General features: G+C 43.6%; 1 long non-coding RNA gene and 1 pseudogene across 1 annotated transcript; one reads left to right on the forward strand and one right to left on the reverse strand.

Moving 5' to 3' along the window:
* Nucleotides 1-1,700: 1,700 nt before the first annotated feature.
* Nucleotides 1,701-14,525, reverse strand: LOC141102639 (uncharacterized). The gene is made up of 3 exons (XR_012235179.1): nt 13,906-14,525; nt 8,347-8,400; nt 1,701-1,976 (listed from the first exon to the last, which is right to left on the reverse strand). It is a non-coding gene; the product is annotated as an uncharacterized lncRNA (long non-coding RNA).
* A 1,194-nt stretch (nt 14,526-15,719) lies between these two features.
* On the forward strand, nt 15,720-27,485 carry LOC141102479 (C-reactive protein-like; annotated as a pseudogene).
* Nucleotides 27,486-27,683: the final 198 nt, after the last annotated feature.

A 27,683-nucleotide genomic window follows, 5' to 3' on the forward strand; every position in this document is an offset into this window, starting at 1 on the left:
GGCTCCCAAAAAGTCTCACACACGTGGTATCCCCGTACTCAGGAGAAGCAGCAGAATGTATTTTGGGGTGTAATTCCATATATGCCCATGGCTTGTGTGAGCAATATATCATTTAGTGACAACTTTGTGCAAAAAAAAAAAAGTGTCACTTTCCCGCAACTTGTGTCACAATATAAAATATTCCATGGACTCAACATGCCTCTCAGCAAATAGATTGGGGTGTCTACTTTCCAAAATGGGGTAATTTGGGGGGGGGTTTGTGCCATCTGGGCATTTTATGGCCTTCAAAACTGTGATAGGTAGTGAGGAGTGAAATAAAAAATTTACACCCTTAGAGGGCCCCGTACGTAGGGGCCCCGTACGCAGCTAGGCTCCCAAAAAGTCCCACACATGTGGTATCCCCGTACTCAGGAGAAGCAGCTGAATATATTTTGGGGTGCAATTCCACATATGCCCATGGCCTGTGTGAGAAATATATCATTTAGTGACAACTATTTGTAATTTTTTTTTTTTGTCATTATTCAATCATTTGGGACAAAAAAATTAATATTCAATGGGCTCAACATGCCTCTCAGCAATTTCCTTGGGGTGTCTACTTTCCAAAATGGGGTAATTTGGGGGGGTTTGTACTGCCCTGCCATTTTAGCACCTCAAGAAATGACATAGGCAGTCATAAACTAAAAGCTGTGTAAATTCCAGAAAATGTACCCTAGTTTGTAGACGCTATAACTTTTGCGCAAACCAATAAATATACACTTATTGACATTTTTTTTACCAAAGACATGTGGCCGAATACATTTTGGCCTAAATGTATGACTAAAATTGAGTTTATTGGATTTTTTTATAACAAAAGTAGAAAATATCATTTTTTTCAAAAATTTCGTTTTTTTCCATTTATAGCGCAAAAAATAAAAACCGCAGAGGTGATCAAATACCATCAAAAGAAAGCTCTATTTATGGGAAGAAAAAGACGCAAATTTCGTTTGGGTACAGCATTGCATGACCGCGCAATTAGCAGTTAAAGCGATGCAGTGCCAAATTGTAAAAAGTGCTCTGGTCAGGAAAATCCTTCTGGGGCTGAAGTGGTTAAAATTGAGCATCTAAACAGTCCGATGGATTTCTAAATACTGAACTTCACCATATAAGCTCAGCTTACTATTAAAATTACTGCTGAAATTCAAGACTCCGGTGGGTGTAACAAGATGGCCGCTTGCCGCCTTCTCACTGCGGAGGAGTGCGGGGTGTAGCAAGATGGAGGCGACGGAACGTCACTTCCGTTACAAATTCTGATGGGTCACCTAATCTGACGGAACACCGGGGCATAGTTATCGCTGGATTGGAACGTGTCTATAACATTGGATGGTCACAACTTTAATAAAGGAGTAGAGAATGTCCAATATGGAAAGTGAATTTTCCCTCAGCTTATTGAATGAGCTGAACTGACTCTGACTTTAATCATCCAATCATGTGCCAACAAAACTTCCTTGCACATGATTGGCTAGTGAATTTCGCCTTCATTAAGTGATAATTCCCTCTTTGGGGTCTGTGGGGTACAATGCTGGAGATAGGATGAGTATTGATGTGAGTTCTGGACTTTACGCCGATTTTAATCAAATAATTAATAAAATGAATGAAATGATCGGTTTACAGGATTACAGATATTTGATAAGAATATTGATTAGGAATAAACAGTGAGACTCTTATATATCACTGCATATGATTTTTATTATGAAGGTGATGATCAGATAATATAACATTGATGGATATCGGATGAGATTTATATATCAGGCAGGAAATGAAATGATTGATCACATCATTGGTGTGGTGAGCTCCGCCTCCATCCAATCACATTTCTTCTGGATCTCCGGATCAGATGTGACAGATGGCTGTAAAGCAGCACACTAATTGAGGATGAATGAAATTATATTTCAGACATTCTTTATGTGTGGTACACCCCGCGATGCTCCACTTTATACCTGAAAAACAACAGAATGTAATAAAAAGATGATTAGAAACGAATAAAAGGAAATGATTCAATAATAGCGACAAAGGGAAACAATTCTCTGTCAGGTGAGTCAGGATTTCGTGTACCATTTAACCCCTTTGCTACCAAGGTATGTTTATAGCTGTCCTGGGATTTAAGTGGTTAAAGCAGTGGTGGTCAACTTGAAAATTATAGAGGGCCTCCAGCTAGGAGCACCAAGATATTTATAATTTAACTAGTTGTATATTAAATGAATTCTGATTTTTCACTTCATGAATTGAATATAGCACATTCACAAGATACCATAGAGGATTTAGAGGAACAGCGCCACACTCTTCTCTCCAATTAACTGATCTAGCTGTCTCCATTACATACGGTGATTGCATGTTGGGGGGCAGCAGTTCCTAAATCATTTTAATTAAATCTTCACTATTTCCACTGCGCGGGTTCATTACTACATTTTCTATTTTCTGCTGTTTTAGCTCTTAGAGCTAAACAGAAACCTGCAGCAATGGATATTTTTAAATATCTAAACAATAGAAACATCAATCTTACAGAAGTTTTTAACCAGGAACAAGTGGTTAACCGTCAAGTTATTGATAGTCTCTTCAAACACCTTAAACATAGCATCGAAAAACAAATAAGAGTCTGGTGGGCCATAGCTACAATAGAGATGTACATTATAGAGAAAATTACCCCAAGACGCTTGAGGTGGAATATCTCACCAAATGGCGCGGTTAATGACAAGGGATTGATGGAGGATTGGTATCGGTTCTTTAATGAAAGTGAAACCGCACTGCTTGGGAAAATAGTAGTGAGGAGATGACACAAACTAAAGAACATAGAAACAGAAATCTTACAAATAAGAGACCAATTAATACCTTTCCTGGAATCAAGAGAGTACAAAGATAAGGAGAAGAACCTACAAGAAGCTGTGACGAAATACGACAAGGAGATACAGCAGAAAAAACAAAAAAAGTTCAGAAGAGACGTGCTGGACTACAAGAACCAGCAGGTATACAAGTGGCAAATAGAGGAAAACTATATGGAGGACGACCACAACATTTCTATGATAGACAAGTCCAGAGAAAGTTCAGTAATAGAAGAAACAACAACATGGCAAGAAACAAGACCGACAGGAATTAGAACACCACGAGAAAGACCTGAAGAAATACCAACACCAGGAATCAGAAGGGAGGGGTACAGCCCGGAATGTAGGTACTACAGACAACAAGCAAGAGATGGGGGTAGATTACAACAACGCAATAATGTCCCAAACACACAGAGGACACCAAGATATAGGAATAGATACTCTCCTTTAAGAAATGAACATCAACACACTCCACGCTCCCGTAGACGTCCAATGACGAAACGCGTAGGGAGTGGCCTAATCTGTGCTTCCCAAACAACACTGAACAGCTGATGGTTAACCGAGAACTCTGTTTTTTCGCTTACTACTTGTTTTTAAATTGTGAGTACCGCTCTGCTTGTTTTAATAAACTTTTTTAAAAACGATCTTACACTATGGGCACCCCTTCTCTTTTTATATGACACACCACGATCCTGAGACTGCCAGGGATTGCCACTAGGGATGAGCCGAACACCCCCCTGTTCGGTTCGCACCAGAACATGCGAACAGGAAAAAAGTTCGTTCGAACATGCGAACACCGTTAAAGTCTATGGGACACGAACATGAATAATCAAAAGTGCTAATTTTAAAGGCTTATATGAAAGTTATTGTCATAAAAAGTGTTTGGGGACCTGGGTCCTGCCCCAGGGGACATGGATCAATGCAAAAAAAAGTTTTAAAAATGGCCGTTTTTTCAGGAGCAGTGATTTTAATAATGCTTAAAGTCAAACAATAAAAGTGTAATATCCCTTTAAATTTCGTACCTGGGGGGTGTCTATAGTATGCCTGTAAAGGGGCGCATGTTTCCTGTGTTTAGAACAGTCTGACAGCAAAATGACATTTTGAAGGAAAAAACTCATTTAAAACTACTCGCGGCTATTGCATTGCCGACAATACACATAGAAGTTCATTGATAAAAACGGCATGGGAATTCCCCAAAGGGGAACCCCGAACCAAAATTAAAAAAAAAAAATGACGTGGGAGTCCTCCTAAATTTCATACCAGGCCCTTCAGGTCTGGTATGGATATTAAGGGGAACCCCGGCCAAAATTAAAAAAAAAAAATGACGTGGGGTTCCCCCTAAATTCCATACCAGACCCTTCAGGTCTGGTATGGATTTTAAGGGGAACCCCGCGCCAAAAAAAAAAAAAAAAAAACGGCGTGGGGTCCCCCCAAAAATCCATACCAGACCCTTATCCGAGCACGCAACCTGGCAGGCCGCAGGAAAAGAGGGGGGGACGAGAGTGCGGCCCCCCTCCCTCCTGAACCGTACCAGGCCACATGCCCTCAACATTGGGAGGGTGCTTTGGGGTAGCCCCCCAAAACACCTTGTCCCCATGTTGATGAGGACAAGGGCCTCATCCCCACAACCCTGGCCGGTGGTTGTGGGGGTCTGCGGGCGGGGGGCTTATCGGAATCTGGAAGCCCCCTTTAACAAGGTGACCCCCAGATCCCGGCCCCCCCCCTGTGTGAAATGGTAAGGGGGTACATAAGTACCCCTACCATTTCACGAAGAAAGTGTCAAAAATGTTAAAAATGACAAGAGACAGTTTTTGACAATTCCTTTATTTAAATGCTTCTTCTTTCTTCTATCTTTCTTCATCTTCTGGTTCTTCTGGTTCTTGTGGCTCTTCTGGTTCTTCCTCCGGCGTTCTCGTCCAGCATCTCCTCCACGGCGTCTTCTGTCTTCTTCTCCTCGGGCCGCTCCGCACCCATGGCATGGGGGGGAGGCTCCCGCTCTTCTCTTCTTCTTTTCTTCTCTTCTTCTCTTCTTCATTTTCTTCTCCGGGCTGCTCCGCAATCCATGCTGGCATGGAGGGAGGCTCCCACTGTGTGACGGCGCTCCTCGTCTGACAGTTCTTAAATAACGGGGGCGGGGCCACCCGGTGACCCCGCCCCCCTCTGACGCACGGTGACTTGACGGGACTTCCCTGTGGCATTCCCCGTGACGTCACAGGGAAGTCCCGTCAAGTCACCGTGCGTCAGAGGGGGGCGGGGTCACCGGGTGGCCCCGCCCCCCCGTTATTTAAGAACTGTCAGACGAGGAGCGCCGTCACACAGCGGGAGCCTCCCTCCATGCCAGCATGGATTGCGGAGCGGCCCGGAGAAGAAAAGAAGAAAAGAAGAAGAGAAGAAGAGAAGAAAAGAAGAAGAGAAGAGCGGGAGCCTCCCCCCCATGCCATGGGTGCGGAGCGGCCCGAGGAGAAGAAGATAGAAGACGCCGCGGAGGAGATGCTGGACGAGAACGCCGGAGGAAGAACCAGAAGAGCCAGAAGAACCAGAAGAACCAGAAGATGAAGGAAGATAGAAGAAAGAAGAAGCATTTAAATAAAGGAATTGTCAAAAACTGTCTCTTGTCATTTTTAACATTTTTGACACTTTCTTCGTGAAATGGTAGGGGTACTTATGTACCCCCTTACCATTTCACACAGGGGGGGGGCCGGGATCTGGGGGTCACCTTGTTAAAGGGGGCTTCCAGATTCTGATAAGCCCTCCGCCCGCAGACCCCCACAACCACCGGCCAGGGTTGTGGGGATGAGGCCCTTGTCCTCATCAACATGGGGACAAGGTGTTTTGGGGGGCTACCCCAAAGCACCCTCCCAATGTTGAGGGCATGTGGCCTGGTACGGTTCAGGAGGGAGGGGGGGCCGCACTCTCGTCCCCCCCTCTTTTCCTGCGGCCTGCCAGGTTGCGTGCTCGGATAAGGGTCTGGTATGGATTTTTGGGGGGACCCCACGCCGTTTTTTTTTTTTTTTTTTTGGCGCGGGGTTCCCCTTAAAATCCATACCAGACCTGAAGGGTCTGGTATGGAATTTAGGGGGAACCCCACGTCATTTTTTTTTTTAATTTTGGCTGGGATTCCCCTTAATATCCATACCAGACCTGAAGGGCCTGGTATGGAATTTAGGGGGACTCCCACGTCATTTTTTTTTTTTAATTTTGGTTCGGGGTTCCCCTTTGGGGAATTCCCATGCCGTTTTTATCAATGAACTTCTATGTGTATTGTCGGCAATGCAATAGCCGCCAGTAGTTTTAAATGAGTTTTTTCCTTCAAAATGTCATTTTGCTGTCAGACTGTTCTAAACACAGGAAACATGCGCCCCTTTACAGGCACACTATAGACACCCCCCAGGTACGAAATTTAAAGGGATATTACACTTTTATTGATTGACTTTAAGCATTATTAAAATCACTGCTCCTGAAAAAACGGCCGTTTTTAAAACTTTTTTTTGCATTGATCCATGTCCCCTGGGGCAGGACCCAGGTCCCCAAACACTTTTTATGACAATAACTTGCATATTAGCCTTTAAAATTAGCACTTTTGATTTCTCCCATAGACTTTTAAAGGGTGTTCCGCGGCATTCGAATTTGCCGCGAACACCCCAAATTGTTCGCTGTTCGGTGAACTTGCGAACAGCCAATGTTCGAGTCGAACATGAGTTCGACTCGAACTCGAAGCTCATCCCTAATTGCCACACAGTGGCATAGACTGTGACTGCCTGATACCCCAGCAGGGGTGAAAGGAGCTGGTGGGTGGCTGCAGATTTAGAGCACAGGATCCAATTACAAAAAGAATCAAGAGCACGAATATTACACGAATTAATTTGTTTTATGAAAAAGGACTTTTTATATACTTTTGTATTTGATTGCACAGGTGCACTTTAATTGGATGAACTTGCACTTACAGTGGAACATCCCGATTTACCTTTGTTTTCTATCACATCCTTTCACCCTCCCCCTCTTCCCCCCTTCCCTTCCCCTCTCCCTGCCCTTACCTCTCTTCACCTTCCTTCCTCCCCCTGGTGTTGCACTGGTATAAATATAAGGAGCACCAAGATATTTATAATTTAACTAGTTGTATATTGAATGAATTCTGATTTTTCACTTCATGAATTGAATATAGCACATTAACAAGATACCATAGAGGGTTTAGAGGAACAGCGCCACACCCTTCTCTCCAATTAACTCTCCAATGTGGCCCCCCGACACGTCCAGAGGGCCACACGATAGCAATGTATTTTCACACGTCAACACCCAAATTTTTATCCTGCTGCACTTTTTAACTGCAGTATGCACTTAGGAGGTTGAAGTACTACAACCCTGAGCATGAATAATTTATACTTTAATACTGCTGCCCAACCGCACAAAATAATTATACACCCAAAAATGAAGATTTTTTTGAAAAAGAAAATTAAAATGACCTGTGTACTGCGAATGATATGTAATACTAATACTTATATTAAAGCGGAGCTCCACCCAAAAGGAGAAGCTCTGCTTGTTTGTACCCCCACCTCCACTGTCACATTTGGCACTTTTTGGGGGGGTATTGCTGATTCTCCCAACATCCCAGCCCCTGTATACATCACTGAGGATGTTCTTGCTTCGGGTTTAGTTGGCTTAGAAGAGAGGTTAGCTTCTTTAATCACTAAATCTTCCGGAATTGGGGGAAAAAAGCGCATGAGGTCCCCTTCCCCCACCCTGGAACCCCAGATGTGGGGACAATGGGCAGATGATGTTGAGTCACCATCAGAGGGCCAGGAAGAGGGAAAGTCTGATGACTCTTCCTCAGAGGAAACAATCTCAGAGGAACTTTTCTCAGCCTCGCAATCTCAAAAAGTTACCCTCTGCTGAGGTGACCAAAACCTCTGGGATCTCTAAGGCCTCCTCAAGCCTTACATGCTTTTGCACTCCATCCGTTATTGGAACAGCTTTTATATGCTGATTGGGAGCACCCAGATAAGCATTTTATTCCTCCTAAAAGGTTTTCTTTATTTTATCTTATGGAGGAAAAATTCACCAAGAAATGGAGTGTGCCAGCAGTTGACGCCGCTATTTCTTGCGTGAATAAGAGTCTAACTTATCCAATGGACAATGTCCAGGTGTTTAGGGACCCAGTAGATAAGAGACTGGAATCTCTGCTTAAAACCTCCTTTTCTATGGCCAGTGCGGTGATTGAATCTGCAGTGGCAGCAATTGGTGTTTGTGGTGTTTGGACTACGGTCCAAGGGAAATGGTCTGAAGTTGAGAAGACCTTGCCCATCAACATCCTAGAGATTCGGGCGGCACGTCTGGCTCTGAGGGCCTGGACATCCAGGTTTGCGGGATTGTCCCGTCAGGATTCAATCCGACAATGCCACAGCAATGGTCTACATCAATCACCAAGGGGGCACCAGAAGTCACGCAGCCCAGACGGAGGTGAAGCATATTCTGGCTTGGCCAGAGAAGCATGTACCTTGCTTATCTGCAGTTTTCATTTCGGGGGTAGAGAATTGGCAGTTCACCATAACTGAAAAAAGAAAAGAAAAACATGAAGTTGTTGGGCAGGGGTAGACCATAGGGGAGAACCCCCCTTTTTTCTTTTTTTTTGGGGGGTTTCCCTCTGGCCAAATTATAGGGGGACATAGGGATTGGTGTTTTTTCTATGTATTATGCTTTTTTAGGCCAATAAACAATTGTAGTTTAACTCATGCAGGTGTGTGGAGATCTTATTGTTTTTTTTTTGTTTTTTTTTTTCAGTGTTGATGTAGTCTAATTATTGATCACACCTCCTGAAATTCTTTCAGTGAGTGCTACTATCATGAACAGGCAGGACTCCCATCTGTGCTCTCTTTTTGTAGATTTCTTAAGCCACCAGCAGCTGTTTCCAGAGGAATGGTCTCTACACCCCAATATCTTTCAGGCGATTTGCCAAAGATGGGGCACCCCGGATGTGGACCTATTAGCATCCAGGTTCAACAAGAAGTTAATCAACTTTGTATCAAGAACAAGGGACCCACTCGCATGCGGAACAGATGCGTTAGTTTTCACTGATTTATGCGTTCCCCCAGTTCAGTTGATACAGTGACCTCTTTGCAGAATCAAGTAGAAGGGGAAGCCAGTAATTCTGGTAGCCCCGGCGTGGATCGTAAAGATGGCAGTTGTGGACCCATGGTCCCTTCCGCTGCCCCCAGACCCACTTTTGCAGGGACCAGTATTCCATCCTACCTTACAAATGCTAAATTTAACAGTTTTTCTCTTGTGAAAAAAAAAATTAACAGTTTGGCTATTGAAGCCCATATTCTAAAGAATCACAGGCTTTCAGGTTCTGTGGTTTCTACCCTGATTAATGCGAGGAAGCCAGCCTCCAGAGTCATTTTACTATAGGGTCTGGAGGTCTTATGTCTCTTGGTGTGAGTCCAAGAAATGGCATCCCCGGAAGTATGTCATAGATAGAATTCTTGCCTTTCTACAGCTGGGAGTAGAAATGAAGCTGGCCTTGAGTACTATCAAGGGTCAAATCTCGGCCTTATCAGTGTTGTTTCAAAGACCACTTGCTTCACATTCCCTAATCTGAGCCTTTATACAAGGGGTAATACGTATAAATACACCAGTTAGACCACCCTTGTGCCCATGGGATTTGAATCTAGCTTTGTCAGTAAATTACAAAAACAACCGCGTGAGCCGATACGCCATATTCCTTTGGTCCTTTTGACAAGGAAATTGTTTTTTCTGGTTGCTATATCTTCTGCTAGAAGAGTATCAGAGTTGGCTGCTTTTTCTTGTAAAGAGCCATAATTAATTATTCACAGGGACAGGGTGGTGTTGCGTCCTCACTCGTCCTTTCTTCCTAAGGTAGTGTCAGGGTTTCATCTGAACCAGGATGTGACCCTGCTTTCATTTTTTCCAGAACCAAGTTCTGCGAAGGAAAAGTCATTGCACTCGCTTGATGTAGTGAGAGCAGTCAAAGTCTATCTGAAAGCGACAGTTCAGATACGGAAATCTGATGTTTTGTTTGTGCTGTCAGAAGGTCTCAGGAAGGGGCAGGCAGCATCAAAGTCTACTATTTCTAAGTGGATTCAGCAAGTTAATATCCAGGCTTATGGTTTGAAAAGTTAGAGCGCACTCCACCAGAGCAGTGAGTAGACATGTGCGATTAGTTTCATATGAATTGAAAATTCGTACGAATTTCCATAAATTTGTACATTCGGGTTGATCCGAAAAATGAATTGCTATGCTTCCGAATTTTGTACAAAATACAAAATTACGAATTTCCGATTCAAATTCCTAACGAACATTCGCAATTATTACAAAAAGTTAACAAACCTAAAAGTTAAAAACCCAGGAAGTCAGCACAGCACAGGGATGGTGGGTGCCCCTCATAATGATAAATTCATCATAACAAACTTTTGCAATTGTTACAAAAAGTTAACGAACCTAACAAAAATTCATATTTCGTATGAAATTTCAGACACGAATTACAAATTAATTCTAAAATGAAACGAAACGAAACTAAACTAAACAAATTTATTGACGGCGCACATGTCTAGCAGTAATTGCTTCCTAGGCAGTGCATCACCAAGCATCCATGACTCTGTATAGACATTTATATACACACAATACTTGTTGTTCCATATACCCCATTACTACAGGAGAGGAGCCGGTACAACTGTGCCAGGCTGAAGGGGAGGCCAGAGGGAGGATTATAAAAAAATGTTGTCTGGATTGCGACTTTAAATGATAAAGTAGTAAGCACGGGTCTAATAATATAGAAGACACTTACAATGGAAAATGTCAAACGTGTTTAACCTGAAGCATCGGTCCTGATCTTTTGTACAGTTTTGCACTGTTAAGATACTTCTTTTTGTCTCAGTACAGGATAACCTATAGCACTGCTGAGCCTCACCTAGAAGAAGATATACAGAGATTAGCAACACACAGACAGGGAGCCTCTAACCTCTTCTACTGACAACACACTGCCTCTCATCCACTGACATCCCAAGCTCCGCCCAGGACTATAGAACACCTCCACCTAATGGTACCCGAAGGAGAGAACTTGTAGACACATTGTCCTCATCAGAGAATAATGTGTTTTGCCTGGGGAGGGGGGGGTACCCCATATAAAGCTACCTTCCCCATACTGGGGGCATATGACCAGGTATGATTGGGGGGAGATGTTCACCGCCTCTCTTTCCTAGCTATCCAGTCTGCATGGGTCTGGTGTGGATCTTTGAAGGAGACCCCACTCTTTTTGCCATGATTTTTGTGTGGGGCTTCCCCACTAAAATCCATACCAGGCCAAGGAGGAACCCCATGCCAATTTTTTCCTTTTTTTCTCATCTATGATTCGGGTCTGGTATGGAGGAATGCAATCTGTCATTTTGCCAGCAATTTAACCACTTGACCTCCGGAAGGCTTTACCCCCTTCATGAATGGGGCATGTTTTGCTATTCAGCACTGTGCTACTTGCTAGCTGGTAATTGCTCGGTCATGCAACATTGTACCCAAATTAAATTGATATCATTATTCACCCAAATAAAGCTTTCTTTTGGTGGTATTTGATCACCACTGTTTTTTTTTTTTTTTTATCTTTTTGAGATAAAAGCAAAAAAAGAATGAATATTTAAAAAAAATGATATTTTCTTATTTCTCCCAGAAGACATCCAAAAGAATCAAATTTCTTCATAGATTTAGGCCAAAATGTATTCTGCTACATGTCTTCGGTAAAAAAAATCACAATAAGTGTATATTGATTGGGTTGTGTGAAAGTTATATCATCTACAAACCATACAGTGCCTTGAAAAAGTATTCATATCCCTTGAAATTTTCCACATTTTGTCATGTTACAACCAAAAACATAAATGTATTTTATTGGGATTTTATGTGATAGACCAACACAAAGTGGCACATAATTGTGAAGTGGAAGGAAAATGATAAATGATATAAATAAATATGTGAAAAGTGTGGGGGGGGGTATTTGTATGCCCCCCCCCCCCCCCCCCCCGGAGTCAATACTTTGTAGAACCCCCTTTCTCTACAATTACAGCTGCAAGTCTTTTTGGGGATGTCTCTACCAGCTTTGCACATCTAGAGAGGGACATTTTTGCCCATATTTCTTTGTAATATATTTCAAGCTCTATCACCTTCTTCCACATGTTTGCTGTGTCCCCCACATGGCTTCTCACAAACTGAAAATGGGACTTCCTATGACTTTATTTAAACGATGGCTTTTTTCTTGTCACTCTTCCATAAAGGGCAGATTTGTGGAGAACACGACTAATAGTTGTCCTGTGGACAGATTCTCCCACCTTAGCTGTGGATCTCTGCAGCTCCTCCAGAGTTACCATGGACCTCTTGGCTCTTCTCTGATGAATGCTCTCCTTTCCCGGTCTGTCAGTTTAGGTGGACGGCCATGTCTTGGTGGGTTCGCAGTTGTGCCATACTCTTTCCATTTTCCGATGATGGATTGAACAGAGCTCTGTGAGATGTTCAAAGCTTGGGAGATTTTTTTATAACCTAACCCTGCTTTATACTTCTCCACAACTTTATCCCTGACCTGTCTGGCATGTTCCTTGGCCTTCATGATGCTATTTGTTCACTAAGGTTCTCTGAGAGCTTCACAGAACAGCTATATTCATATTGAGATTAAATAACACACAGGTGGACTCTATTTACTAATTAGGTGACTTCTGAAGGTAATTAGTTAAACTAGATTTTTAGTAGATCAGAGTAAAGGGGACTGAATACAAATGCCCCCCCCACACACACACTTTTCACATATTTATATGTAAAATATTTTGAAAAACATTTATAATTTTCCTTCCACTTCCCAATTATGTGCCACTTTGTGTTGGTCTATCGCATAAAATCCCTACAAAATACATTTACGTTTTTGGTTGTAACATGAAAAAATGTGGAAAATTTCAAGGGGTATGAATACTTTAAGGAACTGTATATACTGGAATTTACACAGTTATAGATCTGCACGATTCTGGCTAAAATGAGAATCACAAATTTCTCGCTTAGAATAAAGACCACGATTCTCTTACGATTCTCGTGGCGTATCACCATCTTTCACATTATACAAAAAAATTGGACTAACTTTACTGTTTCGTTTTTTTTTTAATTCATTAAAGTCTATTTTTTCCAAAAATATTGCATTTGAAAGACCGCTGCACAAATACAGTGTGACATAAAAAAATTGCAACAACCGCCATTTTAGTCTCTAGGGTCTCTGCTAAAAAAAATATGTATAATGTTTGGGGGTTCTAAGTCATTTTCTAGCAAAAAAATACTGATTTTAGTTTGTAAGCGACAAAAGTCAGAAAAAGGTTTAGTCTGTAAGTCTTTAAGATCTACATACAGACGTTCTTTCCTTTGATCATTAAAAGAACAAAATGTTACAATATTTCTCTTTATCTCGCCTGAGCAATGTTGTGATAAACTTGTCTGTTTTTTTTTTCTTGACAGCTGTCAGCTGGAGCAGAGAACTCTCTGCACTGAATCGGGAAAATTCTGTGATAAGATCACAAGGGGGGTAGAATCACAATCTCTATTCTTTAACGATTAATCGTGCAGCTCTAAACAGTGATATACGCTATACTGTAATAATGGTGATCAGTGAATTAAAGTGTGACTGTGATAGTGTGGTGAGTGATCTGCCACTAACAGACACTATCTGTGAGGGTCACTAACGGACTAACTGACACTGACATCGATAGTGACACTAATACAGTGATCAATGCTAATACTGTATATTGTCACTGTACTAATGACACTGGTTTGGAAGGGGATAACATCTAGCGGCAATCAATGGGTTAACTATGTGCCTAACATTGTGTAATGTGGGCTGCTTTTCATTTCTTCCCGGCAGGAGCTTCAATATAAAGTAACAAATATTCAGCAGAAGAAATTGGAATGAAAACAAAGTCAGTGTGCTGCTAGTATAGATGTTGGACTATGGACAATGCATTGTTATACACTGGACTCTAGGATAGTAAGACAAAATGTATAATATGGAAATGTTCTTACTTACCATGGATGAAGAGGAGCCCCAGGATTAGGAGAGTGATCACAGCTTTCATCATGATGTTCTGCAAGCTCTGCTATGAACTGTGTAGTGGCCCCAGGCCCCTATATTTATAGGACTGGGGGGCGGAGCTATGTCACTGCTGGTCACATTTCAGAACTTGTTTTTCTTTTTTTTGCGCAGGTCCTGTTGGCAATATTTGATCAATATTGCTAATCAGAATCTGTTCACTTCCTGAGACAGTACAATGATTCCTCTGTAGTAAGGGAAGCATGGAGAAGGTACTGGTCATTATTCCAGAAGGAATGTTCTGTATTCTGGAACATGGTTGTGTTTAAGTGTTTCCATTCCAGAACAGGTGAGGTTAGGAAAATCACAATGTGTATTAGAGGAGTGCACAGTGTATGACAAAAGGAAATATGTGTAGGAGAGAAGTGCAGAAGGTATGAGAGTGAGCAGTATATACAGGAGAGGAGTGTGGAGGGTATGACATTAGGCAGTATATACAGGAGAGGAGTATGGAGGGTATGACAGTGAGTAATTTGTACAGGAGAGGAGTGTGTGGGTATGACAGTGGGCAGTATGTATAGGAGAGGAATGTTAAGGGTATGACAGTGGGCAAAATGTACAGGAGAGGAGTGTGGAAGGTATCACAGTGGGCAGTATTTACAGGAGAGGAGTGTGAGGGTGTAACCATGGGAAGTATGTACAGGAAAGGAGTGTGGAGGGTATGAAAGAGAGCAGTATGTTCAGGAGAGGAGTGTGGAGGGGATGACAGTGGGCAGTATGTAGAGGAGAGGAGTGTGAAGGGTATGACAGTGGGAAAAATGTACAGGAGAGGAGTGTGAGAGGTATAGCCATGGGCAGTATGTGCAGGAGAGAAGTGTGGAGGGTCTGACAGTGGGCAGTATGTTCAGGAGAGGAGTGTGGAGGGTATGACAGTGGGCAGTATGTTCAGGAGAGGAGTGTGGAGGGTATGCAGCTGGTAGTATGTAAAGGAGAGGAGTGTGGATATTATGAAGGTGGGCAGTATGTAAAGGATAAGAGTTTGGATGATATAAAAGGGGACAATATGTACATGAGAGGAGTGTGGAGGGAATGACAGTTTGTCAAATAAAGTGAAAAAAAATAACATAGATACATCAGTAGAGCAGACAGACCTAAGATCGTTCATTTCATATCCATTTGATAATTGACTGTAGTGTCTTCATGTAAAAGAATAAGAAAAACGTCTCATCGCAGATCATTCATTTTGGACTCAGTCTCACAGTCACTTTCTGTCATGGGGGAGTCTTCCTCCATAGAGCTGGGTGGTTCTTCTGCTGCTGCTGTGGTTTGTTTAAATGATGCCATCATGTTACTCCTGTTGTCTGTTATAACGCTTAGGCTCATGGGTGTCCGCAGAACTTTTTTTTAAGGGGGGGGCGCTTCAGCAGCAGCAATACACAGTTGCATTTAACCCTTTCTTCAACCACTAGTGGGGGGTTAAAAGCGCCCTGCTAGTGGCTGAATAACGTCTCTAAAATGATGGTAAAAGCGCCACTAAAACTAGCGGCCCTTTACAGATAATGCGGCCAGATGGCAGTGTGAAATAGCTCTTGAGATAATTCAGATTCACTCCATGCCCATATAAATATAGCCTAGAGAATGTACATCTTTCTATTTGCAATGTATTGCAATACATCTGTTGTGGCCATATTTTGATCTTATACAGTATAGGTTGTTTTCATCAAGATCAAAATATGGCCACAACGGATGTATTGCAATACATTGCAATATAGAAAGATGTACATTCTCTAGGCTATATTTATATGGGTATCATGGACTGGTATGCCTGAGAGACTGAGTAACTTGCATACAAAGTGAGGAAGATATTATAACACACAAACACACAACACAAATACATTTTTCCAGCAATAGCTCAGCTGCCCAACTTTCCAAGCCATATATATATATATATATATATATATATATATATATATATATTCTTCTCCTAACTGGCACAGTGACACTGCAATTCTGTTACCTGTGGTTCTTCAGTGATGCGATAGCACTGGCAGCGTATTCTCTCTCGGTCACTGCACACACCTGTGGGAGGAGCTGGCACCACACCGGCCGGATTGGCATAGCGACGTTACAAAGGCAGGCTGAGGCAACAGCCGAGATGTTGAGCAGAGGCCCGAGCGGCAGTCAGAGCCAATCCGATAGTCAGGCCAGGGGTGAGGGAGGGAGGGACGGATGTCTGTATCAATCTGTGATAAGTCGGAACAGACTGAGAACAGCCCCAGGCCAGCAGACGAGGTGGCAGCCATTGCGTTACACAGGGCAACTATCTTCACTCTTCAACACCTTCTTATAGAGGTCGACCGATATGGGTTTTTCTCTGGCCGATGCCGATATTTAGAAATCGGGCGGCCAATGGCTGATATATGATGCCGATTTTTGCGGCCGATATTTTAGGCCGATTTTTTTTGGCAGGTGGCACTGGCAGGCACTGACAGGTGACACTGGTTTGCACTGGCAGATGGCACTGGTTGGCACTGGCAGGTGGCACTGACAGGTGACACTAGCAAGTGGCACTGGTTGGCACTGGCAGGTGGCACTGATTGGAACTGGCAGGTGGCACTGGCAGGTGGCACTGACAGGTGGCACTGACAGGTGGCACTGCTTTGCACTGATTGGCAGGTGGCACTAATTGGCACTGGCAGGTGGCACTAATTGGCACTGGCAGGTGGCCCTGGATGCCACTGGTTGGCACTGGCAGGTGGCACTGGTTAACACTGGCAGATGACACTGATTGGCACTGGCAGGTGTCACTGGCAGGCACTGATTGGCAGGTGGCACTGATTGGCACTGGCAGATGGCACTGGCAGGTGGCACTGGATGGCACTGGCAGGTGGCACTGATTGGCACTGGCAGGTGACACTGGTTGGTACTGAAAGGTGGCACTGGCAGGTGGCACTGGAAAGTGGCACTGGTTGGCACTGATTGGCAGGTGGCACTAATTGGCACTGGCAGGTGGCACTAATTGGCACTGGCAGGTGGCACTTATTGGCACTGGCAGGTGACACTGGTTGGCACTGGCTGATGGCACTGGATGGTAATAATTGGCACTGGCAATGGCAGGTGGCACTGACAGGTGGCACCGGCAGGCACTGATTGGCACTGGCAGGTGGCACTGATTGGCACTGGCAGGTGGCACTGGATAGCACTGGCAGGTGGCACTGGATGGCACTGGCAGGTGGCGCAGGCAGGTGGCACTGGCAGCTGGCATTGATTGGCACTGGTTGGCAGGTGGCACTGGCAGGTGGCACTGGATGGCAAAGGCAGGCTTCAAAGTTGACAGTGTAACTGTGAGAAACTGTATGGAGAGAGAGATGGGAGCTGACAAATTCAGCGTGATGTCAGAGGTGGGCGGGACCCAGCAGCTATCCAGCCAATTATTGGGCTGTTTAAGAAAGGGGCAGGGCCACATACACATAGCGGCCCACCCAGATCTCATTCCATTGGCTGGTGTTGGATAGCTGTGTCCCGCCCCCGGGTCCCGCCCACCCCCGACATCCAACCTCAATTTTGACAGCTCCTCTCTCTCTCCATACAGTTTCACACACCACTGCTCTGCCAACAGCGTGTGGAGAAGGGAGGAGGAACCCCACGTTCCTCCTCCCTTCTCTGATATATCGGTCAACCTCTACCCTCTTATGATTGCCCTATGTTGTGGACGCCCATGCTTAGGATCTTCCTCTTTGGTATGTCCCACTCGTGCAATCTTTTGTCCACACAATGATTAAATTAACTGTGCAGTGTGTGGGTGGGCTTTGGGCTACTTGTTCTCAACAACAGGAAAGTAGCATACACCTATAGCAAGGAATGAAGCTGTGACTCAAAAAAAAAAATGTTATAATGGAACTTGGTTTTACAGAGTAAAGACGTTATATAACGGTTAAATCTGTGTCTGTGTAGTTTGTTCAAACCATAAATAATAACATGATATTATGTGTTTTTTTTATATGCTAGGCGTGTATAATGAGTTTTGAAATTCTATAGAAATGCTTAAATGATGTATTATTTAAGTAAAAACATTAGATTCTAGTTGACTAAAATGATTTTCCCAAAGTTAACAATGGATTTTATGAACACATAAGCTAATCCAAATAAACATGTACAGAACCTTACATAACAGTTTGTGCCCAAGGCAGACAGAAACAATAAAACAATGGGATAGAGCCACTTTACAATAAACACATAACAACCCCACCCCCACATCAAACTCTCTAGCAATGGTCTAGAGTAGGGATGATCCGAACACCCCTCCGGTTCGTTTTGTGGCAGAACATGCGAACAGAGAGAAAATTCATGCAAACTTGTGAACACCGTTAAAGTCTATGGGACTCGAACGTGTAAAATCAAAAGTGCTAATTTTAAAGGCTAATATGCAAGTTATTGTCATAAAAAGTGTTTGGGGACCCAGGTCCTGCCCCAGGGGACATGTATCAATGCAAAAAAATGTTTTAGAAATGGCCGTTTTTTCCGGAGCATTGATTTTAATAATGCTTAAAGTGAAACAATAAAAGTGAAATATTCCTTTAAATATCGTACCTGGGGGGTGTTTTTAGTATGCCTGTAAAATGACACATTGTTCCCATGTGTAGAACAGTCCCTGCACAAAATGACATTTCTAAAGGAATAAAAGTCATTTAAAACTGCTTGCGGCTTTAATGTAATGTCAGGTCCCGGCAATATAGATGGAAATCATTGAGAAAAACGGCATGGGTAACCCCCCAGCCCATTATCAGGCCCTTTAGGTCTGGTATGGATAGTAAGGGGAACCGCATCCAAATTACACAAAAAAAGGCGTGGGGCCCCCAGGCCCTATATACTCTGAACAGCAGTATACAGGCGGTCCCTGGGTTACAAACAAGATAGGGACTGTAGGTTTGTTCTTAAGTTGAATCCGTTTGTAATTTGCAACAGGTACATTTTTTGTAGCTACAGCCAAAAAATCTATTTTTGAGATTTTTGGATAATATAGGGAAGGGTTATCACCCCTGTAACATTAGTGTTGCTGTCTGTGCCCCTGTTCAGAAGATTTCACCTCACTTTCTGTCCCAATGACAATTGGATTTTTATAATTTTGGCTTATTAGGGAAACAAGGATTGGTGATAAAGCATCAGTGGAGACAACACTTTCCCATATTAACTCTTACAGGAGAGAATTTCCCTTCCTTGGGGTAGGTTTCTTCTCACTTCCTGTTGTCTATCTCCGTTTCTAAATAGGAGTCATTTGTAAATTAGATGTTTGAAAATGGGGGACCGCCTATATATACTATACAGCCTGTCCTATACACTCTGTGGAAAATTGGGCCTTAGGTGTTGGTGGTACCAGAACACAGTAAGCCCTCACAGTTACTCCTGTTGGGCGCTGGAACGTGCCCTGCTGTGAAATATTATATCAAGAATTGTAATTACATGCCCCTATTAAGCAGGGGCAGAAAAATTGGGCCTTTGGTGTTGGTGGTGGCACAACACTGTAAAGCCTCCAATACTCTTGTTCAGGGCAGGAATGGGCCCTGCCGTGAAATATTAGATCAAGAATTGTAATTACATGCCACTGTTAAACAGGGGCAGAAAAATTGGGCCTTAGGCGGTGGTGGTGGTGGCACAACACTGTTAAGCCTCACAGATACTCTTGTTGAGTGCAGGAACGGGCCCTGCTGTGAAATATTAGATCAAAAATTGTAATTACGCGCCCCTGTTAAACAGGGGCGAGTAATTGGGCCTTAGGTAGTGGTGGAATTGGGCCTTAGGCAGTGGTGGTGGTGCCACAACACTGCAACCCCTCACAGATTCTCTTGTTGAGCGCAGGAACAAGCCCTGCTGTGAAATATTAGAGCTAAAATTGTAATTACATGCCCCTGTTGACAGGGGCAGAAAAATTGGGCCTTAGGCAGTGGTGGTGGTGCCACAACACTGCAACCCCTCACAGATACTCTTGTTGAGCGCAGAAATGGGCCCTGATGTTAAATATTTGATCAAAAAATTGTAATTACACACCCGTTAAACAGGGGCAGAAAAATTGGGCCTTAGGCAGTGGTGGTGGTGGTGCCACAACACTGCAACCCCTCACAGATACTCTTGTTGAGCACAGGAACCAGTCCTGCTGTTAAATATTTGGTCAAAAATTGTAATTACACGCCCCTGTTAAACAGGGGCAGAAAAATTGGGCCTTAGGCGGTGGTGGTGGCACAACCCTGCAACCCCTCACAGATACTCTTGTTGAGCTCAGGAACAAGCCCTGCTCTTAAATATTTGATCAAAAATTGTAATTACACGCCCCTGTTAAACAGGGGCAGAAAAATTGGGCCTTAGGCAGTGGTGGTGCCACAACACTGCAACCCCTCACAGATACTCTTGTTGAGCGCAGAAATGAGCCCTGCTGTTAAATATTTAATCAAAAATTGTAATTACACACCCGTTAAACAGGGGCAGAAAAATTGGGCCTTAGGCAGTGGTGGTGGTGCCACAAGCCTGAAACCCCTCACAGATACTCTTGTTGAACACAGGAACGAGCCCTGCTGTTAAAAATTTGATCAAAAATTGCAATTACACACCCCTGTTAAACAGGGGCACAGAAATTGGGTCTTAGGCAGTGGTGGTGGTGCCATGAACCAAAAATATTCTTAGAAGCTATCATCATGAAGATTGAGGAGGAATAGGATAGTCACTCAGCATAATAGGATAGTCACTCAGCATATGCAGTCTTCAAGGGATCCCACATCCATAGAAAAATTAATCAGTTACATCAGCATCAGGTGCTTGGTAGCTGGTGATCCAAGACTGATTAATTTTTATGAATGTGAGCCGATCAACAGAGTCTGTGGACAGGCGCCCTCTGTGATCGGTTACAAAGCCTCCAGCAGCACTGAATGTGCGTTCAGAAAGAATGCTGGATGCAGGACAGGCCAGTAGCTCAATTGCATATTGAGCAAGCTCTGGCCAGTGGTCCATCCTCAAGACCCAGTAACCCAGTGGATGTTCTGGTAGAAAGGTCTCCAAGTCTGATCTTGCCCCTAGATATTCCTGCACCATGTAATTCAGACGCTGGCGATAGTTGCTGGAACCCATCAGACCTTGGTGCTGAGAACTGAAGAATTGTCTGAAGGCATTGGTCAGCTGGCCATCTTCTCCACCACTCTTTCTGTGACTGAACAAAGCCTCAGCAATACGTTGTCCTGCACCAGGAAGTTGTAACCTCCCAGGCTCTGGAAACGCATTGCACAAACCTTTCTGCAAGGCCTCCCAAAGATGTTTCATCCTCTGCTCCCTCTGCGAAGGCTGGATAGGTTCTGCAACCTTACCCTTGTAATGTGGATCAAGAAGGGTTGCCAGCCAATAATGACCCCTCTCCTTGATACCACGAATCCTAGGGTCCTTTCGCAGGCTTTGCAGGATCAGGGAGGCCATGCAGCATAAAAGGCATTCGATCCTGAGTCCTCTGGGTCACTAAGGATCACATGATCCTCAACCACCTCCTCCCAGCCATGTACAACTCCATGGGTTTTTGGGGACTGAAAACTATTCCTTGAAGACTGCTGCTTATGCTGAGACAATCCTCCTCCTCCTCTTCTTCTTCCTGTGTGATCGGCAGGCCCATAGGAATACTATCTAGATAAAGGGGGCCTTGAGAGGTAAGGAAGTCCTTCTATTCCTCCCGCTGTTCTGCCTCAACTGCCCTGTCCATTATTCCATGAAGCGTGTGCTTCAACAGGAAGACAACAGGGTCAAGTGTCCCTGTTGGAGGGCAGAGAGGAGGTTGGTGCCATTGCTGCATACAACCATTCCTGGCTAAAGCTGGTGTGGCGTCAACCACCTCTGAGCCTGCCCCTGCAGAGCTGCCAGAATCTCTGCCCCAGTATGGCTTCTGTCCCCTAAGCAGACCAACTCAAGCACCGCATGGCATCTTTTTGCCTGAGTGCTTGCGTAGCCCCTTGAACTCCTATGGAGCACCGCTGGTTCAGAGGACAAATCTGCAGAGGAAGAGGCCATAGAGGAAGAAAAAGAGGAGGTGGTGGAGGAGAGAGCTGTGGCAGAATCACCACTACTAGCATTTTGGAGGGGTGGCGGCAGAACAATCTCCAACAATACTGAACCCTGTCCTGCATCCTTCCCAGCTGCCAGCAGAGTTACCCAGTGTGCCGTGAAAGAAAGGTAACGTCCCTGTCCATGCCTGCTTGACCATGAGTCAGCAGTAATATGCACTTTACTGCTGACTGCCCTGTCCAACGGAATGGCCTTCTATGAAAAAAAAGGCGTTTGGGAACCTGAAACTGAGGTACCGCACATTCCACAGATTCACGAAAGGGGGCAGAGTCTACCAGCTGAAAAGGCAGCAGTTGCAGTGCTAGCAACTTGGCCAAGCTAGCATTCAGATACCGAGCATGTGGATGGCTAGGACAAAATTTCCTTCGATGGTTTAGCAACTGGGGTAGGGAAATTTGCCTGCTAAAATCGGATGTTGGTGTACCGCTAGCAGATTGGCCGCAAGTACTTGGGACACCTATTTCTATACCTTCATTCCTCTCAGTGCAGGTTTCTGAGAGGACTGGAGGTATAGTGGGGTTGGAGATCCCAGCTGATGAGGAGCAAGGAGAGGTCCACCTTGTTCTTTCATGTGGGTCTTTTAAGTGCTGTTGCCAACGGACTGCATGGGAGTTCGCTATATATCTGGTCAAGCATGTGGTGCCCAAGCAGCTGCTGTTTTAGCCACGCTTGATACACTTCAGACATATGTTGCAAACAGCAACGGTGTGATCTGCTGCACACGTGTCAAAAAAGACCCACACCAAAGAACTTTTCAAAATATGCGGGGAGTCAGTAGCGCCCTGCACCTGCTCAGCTCTGTGGTGTGAGGCAATAGGGTGGCTGCCCTTAAGCTGCCCCCTGGAGGGCATCCTGCCTCCTTGGAGATGTGCCTCCTCCTCCTCCTCTCTTCTATCAGGCACCCAAGTAGAGTCAGTGACCTCATCATCCCTTCCCTCCTCATCACTGGAGCAAACTTGGCAGTATGCTGCAGCTGGGGGAACATGACTGCCAGTTTCTTGATCTTCTTGGGCACCCCCTCTCTCTAGCCTCATGTTACTCCCTTCCTCTTCCTGGGTACCATCATCGGAGCCTTCAAATTGCTGCGCATCCTCCTGCAACATGTACCCGACAATGTGGTCAAATAGTTCGGGGGACTCCTCTGTGCATGATGGTGGGGCTAGGGAAGGAGTGACTGTTGACATGGAGCCGATGGAATAGGCCACTTTGGCAGCTGCATTGGCAGGCAAACTACTCTGAGCCTGGGTGACAGGATGAGGAGGATGAGGACGGCTTTGTTATCCATTCCTCCAACTCTTCTGCATGTTCTGGCTTAATTACATGGCCAGCTGCAAAAAAAAGGACAAGCGTGCCCCACGGCCACATGCTGAGAATGTGCCGTGTCCACGACCAGCACTGTCGACTGTAGACACAGAGCCTGCTTGCCCTCTTTTAGTGGCCTGTGAGCGTCTCCCTCTCCTTGGTGGCCTTCCGGACATGCCGTAAATTTTGTTTAGCAAAACCACACTACACTGTATTGTGTACTGTGTACACCACCAGAAAAGTAGTAGCAACTGCACTAGGGGTGCACGGTAATGTGTACACCGACAGACGTGTAATAACAACTATGTGTGCACTGTATGTATTGTGTACACTACCAGAAAAGTAGTTGCAACTGCACTAGGGGTGCATGGTACTGTGTACACCAAAAGAAGTTTAACAACAACAATGGGTGCACTGTATGTATTGTGTCCTGTGTACACCACCAGAAAAGTAGTAATAACTGCACTAGGGGTGCACGGTACTGTGTACACCAACAGAAGTGTAATAATAACTATGGGTGCACTGTATGTATTGTGTACACCACCAGAAAAGTAGTAGCAACTGCACTAGGGGTGCACAGTATTGTGTACACCACCAGAAGTCTAATAGCAACTATGAGTGCACTTTATGTATTGTGTACTGTGTACACCACCAGAAAATTAGTAGCAACTGAACTAGGGGTGCACAGTACTGTGTACACCAACAAAAGTGTAATAACAACTATGGGTGCACTGTATGTATTGTGTACACCACCAGAAAAGTAGTAGTAACTGCACTAGGGGTGCACGGTACTGTGTACACCAACAGAAGTTTAATAACAACTATGGGTGCACTGTATGTATTGTGTACTGTGTACACCACCAGAAAAGTAGTAGCACTAGCAACTGCACTTTGAGTGCACAGTACTGTGTACACCAACAGAAGTGTAATAACAACAATGGGTGCACTGTATGTATTGTGTAAAGTAGTAGCAACTGCACTAGGGGTGCACAGTACTGTGTACACCAAAAGACGTGTAATAATAACTATGGGTGTACTGTAATGTGTACACCACCAGAAAAGTAGTAGCAACTGCACTAGGGGTGCACGGTACAGTGTACACTACCAGAAGTGTAATAACAACTATGGGTGCACTGATTACACCACCAGAAAAGTAGTAGCAACTGCACTATGGGTGCACAGTACTGTGTACTACTGTACACCGCCTGAAGTACATTAGAAAAAGTACACCAGGAATGGCCTGCAGTCAGATATAGGTTTGGCTACACTGGATGCAGTGTGTGTATATATATATATATATATATATATATATATATATATATATACAGAAGACTGTCTGTATATATATATATATTAAATACACAGCAGCTAACTGAATCATCTGCCTGCCTGAAGTACATTAGAAAAAGTACACCAGGAATGGCCTGCAGTCAGATATAGGTTTGGCTACACTGGATGCAGTGTGTGTATATATATATATATATATATATATATATATATATATATATATATATATATATATACAGAAGACTGTCTGTATATATATATATATTAAATACACAGCAGCTAACTGAATCATCTGCCTGCCTGAAGTATATTAGAAAAAGTACACCAGGAATGGCCTGCAGTCAGATATAGCTAAACTGGATACAGTGGATATATACATATTTTTTTTTATATGGGACTGTCTGTATATTTGTTTATACGAGACTGTCTTACGTATGTATATACATCTATATATATATATATATATATATATATATATATATATATATATATATATACACACATAAGACTGTCTGTATACAAATATATATATTAAATACACTGCAGCTAACTGAATAACCTGCCTGCCTGCCCAATCTAAATGACACTCTCTCTCCATCCATGCCAACAACACACTACCGACGTGCAGGCAGCCTTATATAGTGTGGGGCATGAACTTAGTCCCCCTGAGCCATGATTGGCAAAAGGCACCCTGCCTTTGGCCAATTATGGCTCTCTTAGCCGAGGGCACTGGGATTGGCCAAAGCATGCAGGTCATGGTGCATGCTTTGGCCAATCATCATACAGCGCTCCCGCAGTGCATTATGGGCCGTTACACGCCGCTCGAATTTGACGCGAACGGCCCATAATGTTCAGTTTTTTGACAAACGGGTGAACAGCCAATGTTCAAGTTGAACTCATGCTCAACTCGAACAGAAAGCTCGTCCCTAGTCACCTGTGTTCCCTGCATGTGAATATAAATGTGAAATTATTTTGAATATAAACCCCTTCACACCTAAGGGTAAAACAAATCTAAATGTCTAGGCACAATTTTGTAACTTTGACATGTGTTAGTAAAACAGTACATATCATCACAAGTAGTTTGTGTATCCAGATATACCACGTTTATTTCAGGACATATTGGGCTTTCTTTCGGTGGTAAATTGTTTTGGCCATCTTCTGATTTTTTTTTATTATTAAAGGAAAACTGGCCCAAAATTGTAAAAAAAAATCTTTTTTTTAAATTTAGTTGTATATTTCCTGCTATTATCATAATTTACCACCAAAGAACAACCCAAATGAAATTATTCAGCTTCTGATCATTGCAGCAATACCACATCTATGTGTATTTTAGTTATTGTTTGTACCCATAGTACAGCCCAGAAACAATAGTGAGCATTTTGCATTTTATTTAATCCTACCTAAAGCACACCGACACTAACTGACACTGATACCAATTAAAAAATGTTTATTTTTTTTTAAATTCTACCCAAAATATGCAAACTGTGACCTTTGCTCCTGACCTTGACCCTAACACTAACCCTGGCAAACCTGGATCTTGTTATTTTTTTTAATTTATTTTTTATTCTTTACTTTTTCTTTTTTTTTTACACGCTTTGGTTTGTTTACATTACCTCTCCTGCAAAAGAGGAAGATGCAATGTTTCTTTCTCTTCATTCAGAAGAGGAAGTAAACACAGGGACAGGTTTACAGTGACTGATCAATCAGAGGCTTTCACAGTGATCGGGTGACCCGAAACCGACGGTACCAGGTCCTGATTGTTAGTACGAGACCCAGGGGGTCTTGGTGAGAGCACGGTCTCTGTGCTGGGAGTGCGCTGTGTGGCGCATATACACCTATATGCGGCCCAACAGAAAAAATGCCCACTTCTGTGAGGCCGCAAAGATGTGTTAAAGGTAAAAAGGGGTTAAAGGTCAAATTGAAAATGAAACCAGGAGATGTATACAGGGAGCAGAGCCCACCTGCTGAGCAGTTACATTTTTCACTAAGACAGCATTGCATTTCTGACTCCTCCCTCTGACATTGGTGATGTCATAGTACCAAAGCCAAACAGACAACTTGACTTTTCAGAAGCAGATCTGCGATGATCTTCTTTCATTTCTTCCAGTATAGGTTTCCTTTAAAACAAGGCACAAAGCCATACCTTCTTGATGACTGCCTTATTGGTGTGCTCCTTGGTGCATTCCTTTAGTGGTCATCCAGGTCCTCCTTGGTGTGCTCTACATCTAAGAATTAAACCTTTGTTTGCCATGTTCACCATAGGCATTTTGTTGAGCAGTCTTAATTCTTTTGCATTTTTTTAGTGGAAAATCACTGGTATTTCTGGAAGAAGGTGTTCAGGATTACACAATCTTACACCCAAGAGTACCAATAGACTTAACTGAATTAACCCTTTGTCTCCGTGTCTCCACTGAGTTGTCCGGCCGTCGGGAGATCATCTTATTCTCCTATCACAATGACCGAGATGAGTTAAACGTTTAGAGAGAAGTAGACGTCAGCTTTCCCTGTATCTCGGCAGCAGTAAACCTGGAGCAAAATTCCTTTTACCCGGCCTCAGCACCTTTGGGACACATATCTGCGTGAATTGGGAGTCTTCATCAGGCTTGACGGTCTTTTGGTTTGATGGCAAGCGCTCTGCGCTAAAACTTACCATGAAGGTTATCAGGTTCCTCCAGGTGGAAGGGTGATCCTGGGCCAAGATCAAGACAAATTTGGATCCGGTTTTCATGCCAAACAAAGTTTTGTGGGTGAAATTTCAGATGTCCAACTGTGGAATTATGTTTTACTTCCCCATGCCATCAAAGAGGTTTATGAAGGAAAGTCAAAGTCTTTGGGGAACATCATTAACTGGAAATCTATTAAGTACACTTTGTATGGAAATGTAATAGTAAAGTAAGAGCAAATATATCCGTGAAAGTTCAGGGTTAATTTCCTGGTTAGAGGAGATGTTTAATTCTTTTATAATTCATGAAGCTTGACTTCAGGATATGGACAATCTGAGTCGTCTTTTGTATTAAGCATTTCAGTTTGTTCATTCACACAGTTGGTGAGGGAAGTAATATGCTTTGTTTTGTAAGCTGATTCTTTTGTGATTG

Source organism: Aquarana catesbeiana, linkage group LG07 (assembly GCF_042186555.1).
Source record: "Aquarana catesbeiana isolate 2022-GZ linkage group LG07, ASM4218655v1, whole genome shotgun sequence".
NCBI lineage: Eukaryota > Metazoa > Chordata > Amphibia > Anura > Ranidae > Aquarana > Aquarana catesbeiana.